The sequence below is a fragment of the Schistocerca serialis genome, chromosome 5 (genome assembly GCF_023864345.2).
Source record: "Schistocerca serialis cubense isolate TAMUIC-IGC-003099 chromosome 5, iqSchSeri2.2, whole genome shotgun sequence".
Classification (NCBI taxonomy): Eukaryota; Metazoa; Arthropoda; class Insecta; order Orthoptera; family Acrididae; genus Schistocerca; species Schistocerca serialis.
Genome location: NC_064642.1, coordinates 573,032,172 through 573,037,633, shown reverse-complemented (window position 1 = coordinate 573,037,633; position 5,462 = coordinate 573,032,172). Strand labels below are relative to the sequence as shown.

Below are 5,462 nucleotides of genomic sequence, written 5' to 3'. Positions count from 1 at the left end.
CTCCAATTTCTTTGCACTGTCCAGTCTAGCCACTTTCACACAAACACCCAGTCCTGGGGCAGAGAAAATCTACAACCCAGCCCGGGATCCTGTGATCCAGAGGCAGCAAAGCTAACCACTTTTCTTTTTTTTTTTTTGATCTCATTTGTTGTTCGTTGAATTTGTTCGGGGCGGACGTCCGATGACACCCATTCAGGTTGTTTGTTAATCCGTTCACTCAATTTTTTATTACAGAGGGTAGCTAATCCTTACACTAGACCACGAGCTGTGAACAGACAGCAGTTCTGTTTCACTCCCTTCTCTGATGCTGCTTCCTTTTAACGTGCTTTTACTGCCATAACTGTAGTCTGGCTTCCGTACAAGTTGTAAATAACCTTTCGCTCACTGTATATTATCCCTGACTGATTCTGGATTTCGAAGTACTCAATTTTACATTACCAAAAGATTTTCCCAAGTCTACAAATGCTGTAAGCTCCTTCAGGCTATCTCTAAAAATATGTAGTAGAGTCAGTATTGGATTGAGTGTTGGTGTTCCACAAAGGGTGTACGGCCCTTACAGTGTCATGTGTGCAACAATTCCGTTACGCATCGCACCGACAGCTCCTAATGTCAGTTTCGTGATGCTGCTTTCATGGAATGTTCAGAACAGACAACTGTACCATGGAAATTTTCCAGCAGGCGCTTCCCACTAGCAAAATAACTTACGCAGTCAACGGGCGCTGTCAAGGCTTAACAGCCGAGTACGGCCAACGACGGAAGGTATATGTTGAGAATTCTCGTGGGGATTGGAAGAAGGAAGGGAGGAAGATTACGGTTTACTGCCCTGTAGATGATATCAGAGACGGAGCGCAACCTCGGTATGTGGGAGGATACGGGAAGGAAAGCGGCGTATCCTTTCATTTGCATTCAGCGATTTAGGGAAACTATGCGAAATCTAAATGTGAAACGTCGTCTTCCCGAATGTGGGTCAGTATCTTACCGACTGAGAAAGGGAGGAAGTTTGCGTCTCGGCACTGAATGACGAAAGACACGACGCTCCGGGTATTGCATGGAAACAGAGACCCATGCCTCTCGCGTGCCTAAGTTGGAAGCTGCTGGAAGACTACTGGCAGAAGCTGGCTTTCTGAAACTTCATTATAAATCATCAAATGCGACACTACAGTTTTTTCAGACAATCATTTCTGTCGATAATTTTTCTTCTTATTTCCTTTCATTTGATTTTACTTTGCTAGGGAGGGCTTAGTCATTCCGTAATCTGCTCGAGTGGCAGAAATAAATCCTCACAGAGACCACCAATAAAAATTTGGTGTTATCGATGGTCAACGCACGGAGTTATATGTACTACACTGCAGCTTGACCAGTTACATCAGAAGATCTCAATCAAGTGCAAAGAAGCGTTGATGTAGAGAAATAGGAAGTTGTGTGCTTCACGACACTTATAGACTTGGTAACCACTGACTGTGGGAATAATGTATTACCGATGACAACTCCTCTAAAACGGAGTTATGGTACACAGTTTCCCGAAATATCATCATCAAAGAAGACGAAGTAAGTATTCCAGTATTCGAATCAAGAACAGCTGACAATATCAGTACCTTAGAAGGATGTATACTCGATGTAGCGCACTAGCTTAAAGCACTTAATACAGACAAGTTTGCCCATCCAGAAAGCATACTAGTTATGCTCCTTTCATAGTATGCTGATGCAACAGCCGTATGCTTAGCAACCATGTACAACCGCTCACTCAACGGAAGATCCGTACCAAACGACTGGTTGGTTGGTTTGGGGGATAAAGGGACCAAAGTACAGGGTCATCAGTCCCTTGTTCCACGACCATAAGAACAGACAAAGAGTAAAACCAAGTAAAAGAGGTAACAAGGGACGAGACAGAACACAACTGAGTGTAAGTCTTCTCTGCGGGCTTCTCGCAGGGACTCTGTGGCCCTCTGCCGCCTTCGCATTGGCCACACTGTGCTGAAGCATGGCTATCTATTGCGCCGCGAGGACCCACCTCTCTGTCGATGTGGTTCAACGTTGACGGTGGTCCACATATTGTTGGACTGTCTGTTTTTAATTCCGCTCAGACAGACATTTGCACTGCCTGATGCGCTCCCTGCACTTTTATCAGATGACGCTGCAATGGCAGACTTAGTTTTGCGTTTTATTCGTGCAGGGGGCTTTTATCGCTCAACCTAAGCGTTTGTCTCTTTTTTTGTGTTGAGTCCGGCCTTTGGCCTGCGATTTTAGATTGGGGTTTTTAGTGTGTTTCTTGGTGGTTGGCTTTTCCTTTTTTGTTTCTATGGTCGGCCAACCACTGTGCTAATCTCTGTACTTTTATTTCCTTGTTTTCTGGTCTTTGTCTGTATCTTGGGAAGTTGCATAAGTCACATCAGTACTCAAAAAAGGAAATAAGAATAACTGCTGAATAACAGACCCATATCATTGACGTCGATTTCAATCGGATTTTGGAACATATGTGTTCGGAAATTATGAATTTATCTTAAAGAAAAGGATCTACTGAGGCACGGTGAGCATGGATTCAGAAAATATCGTTCTTGTGCAGCAAAAGTAGCTCTTTAATCTCATGAAGCAACGAATGCTATCGACAGGGGACCTCAAATTGATTTCATATTCCCGTATTACCAGAAGGTTTTCAATACGGCTTCACACAAATAGCTTCTAATCAAATTCCCTGCCGATCGTCCGCGTTGTGTGACTGAATTCGTGATTTCCCATCAGAAAGGTCGCAGTCCATAGTAACTGACAGTCATCGAGCAAAGCGGGAGTGATATCTGGCATTCTCAAGGTAGTGTTACATGCCCTCTGGTGTTCCTAATCCACATAAACGATTTAGGGGACAACGTGAGCAGCTCTCGTAGACTGTCTTCAGATGATGCTGTCACTTGCGTTCAGCGATTTACGGAATCTATGCGAAATCTAAATGTGAACAGGCTTCCTCCCGAATGTTGGCCCAGATCTTACCAACGAAGACAGGGAGAAGGATATCTGTATGGTGGCAATTGATTCTAAATAATGAAAAGTGCGAAGTCATCCTCATGAGTACTAAAAGGAAACCGCTAAATTTTGATTACAGAATAAAACACACAAATCTAAAGGCTGTAAATTCAACTAAATACCACGAGTAACTTAAACTGGAACCATCACATAGATAATGTAGTGGAGAAGGCAAACCAAAGACTGCCTTTTATTGGCAGAATGAAGATGCAAGAGATCTGCTAAAGAAACTGCCTGCACTATTCTTATCCGTCCTCTTCTGGAGTTTTGCTGATAGGTTTGACGGAGGATATCGAAAAATTTAAAGAAGGACAGCTCATTTTGTATCACCGCGAAATAGGAGAGAGACTGCCAGGATATGATACGCCAATTGGGGTGGCAGTCATTAAGGAAAAGGCGTATCTCGTTGCCTCAGTATCTTCTTATGAGACTTCAATCACAAAGTTTCTCCTCGGAATGTGAAAACATAGGGAATTAAAAGGCGAAATCAAAGCTCGTACAGGAAGATTCATGTGTTCGCTGTTAAAGAGTGAAATGCTAGAGAAATATATACTTATAAGGGTATGGTGTCTGTTCTTTCGGACATATCCGTATAAGTATATAGTTCTGGCAATACCGGCCATGACCTTCTCCTTCTGTGCGGATGCACACATATTCTCCGAACTCTTACGGGGCTTGGAAGAATGTCGTCCACGAGTAATGAGTGTGTGGGGTGGGACACTACGAATGTAGTGTGTGGACACACAAGGTGAGAATGTGGGTCTCGCGGGAGGCGTGCGCGAGATAGTCCCTGCAGTCGCACTATCCTCTGTGCACTCGGTGGCTCAGATGGATAGAGCGTCTGCTATGTAAGCAGGAGATCCCGGGTTCGAGTCCCGGTCGGGGCACACATTTCCACCTGTCCCCGTTGTTATATATCAACGCTCGTCAGCAGCTGAAGGTATTAACTTAATTCTAATTTCGTGTTAGAGAAATAGTCTGATGGTGGTTCGAGGAACCCTCTGCGAGGCCATTAAGTGTGAACTGCAGAGTAGTGATGTAGATGTAGGTGAATGACTCATAACTAGAGTCGGTTATAGCGTAGAAATGATTGTGAGTAGCGGCGTGCTGGGATATGAAGAAGGGGTCTCAAATGGTTCAAATGAGCACTATGGGACTTAACATCTGAGGTCACCTGTCCGCTAGAACTTAGAATTACTTAAACCTAACTAACCTAAGGACATCATACACATCCATGCCCGAGGCAGGATTCGAACCTGCGACCGTAGCGGTCGCGCGGCTCCAGACTGAAGCGCCTAGAACCGCCGGCCACACGGCCGGCAAGACAGGGTCTCAGTTATGTTCGTATGTAAGGCAAAAGACAGGTTGTGGCTCATTAGCACGGTACTAGAAAAGGGGAGTTGGTCCAAAAAATGAATGCCATACGACAGGCTTGTGCGGTCAGGCCTGACATCCGCTCAAGCTTTTGAGACCCGTATCAGGTCAGACTGCTGTATACGAAGGAGGGTGCCAATCGTCACAACTTGTTTGACTGACCACACAGTCTAACAAAAATGTTGAAAAACCTTAGACAGGAGACACTCGAAGAAAGATGCCATACATGTTGTGATAACTTCTTTGGAAACTGCAAATATTCTTCATCCCCCTGCATACAATCCTGAAGAGATAAAGCGCACAGAATTAGACAAGTAAACATTAGCATAGAGGGGCACAAGCGCTCTCCCCGAAAACTATTTTACATTCCGGGCAACCGCAGCTGTTGAAAGGCGTGATTTTAGGTAGAACTCGGCTTAGGGCTTGTAAAATTGTTATTTATTAAAATACAACCCTCTTCGCTCCTTAAAGCCGCATAATCAGGTGCAACCTACACGGTAAAAAGCAAAGTACAATGTCAGCATTGTGGCTAATTTTGATTGTTTGTTGTGCAATAAAATTCTGCGTCGTTCTCACTTGTAAAGCGCTCCTAGTGATGAGTATATGAAGTCCCAGTGTCCACATGGAGAGCTTCCGTTGCGCCAGCCAGCTAGTCTCTCTCTGTCGTTCGCCCGGGCCGGTTTTGCCTTGCCCTGCATTGAGATGCACTGCTGTCACACTGGTAAGACACAGCCACCTAATACGTTCCACATAGTAATTTGCGTAGTGCCACAAGTAATCATGTCAGCAGCGGAAATTTTTTATCGCCAATCCGGCCGCTTTTTAAAAACTTTTAGCACTTTCTTTTCTATTTTTAGCTGCAGGCAAATTGTATAGAATGAAACACGTCTTCTTTACCTTTCGTTCGAAGTGGTATTGATGATATTCTCTGAATAGTAAACTTTGTCTAGCAGCGATGGGTATGCCTATGATCTTTTAACGTTTTGATTATATTTTAGGCATTCCTCTATTAATTTTAATACCCACAAAATGTGATGACACTGCACTTTACTTTTTACCATGTAGGCTGCACC

General features: G+C 44.1%; 1 non-coding gene across 1 annotated transcript; it reads left to right on the top strand.

Moving 5' to 3' along the window:
• Positions 1–3,827: 3,827 nt before the first annotated feature.
• On the top strand, positions 3,828–3,902 carry Trnat-ugu (transfer RNA threonine (anticodon UGU)). Its single transcript has one exon. It is a non-coding gene; the product is annotated as a tRNA-Thr (tRNA).
• Positions 3,903–5,462: the final 1,560 nt, after the last annotated feature.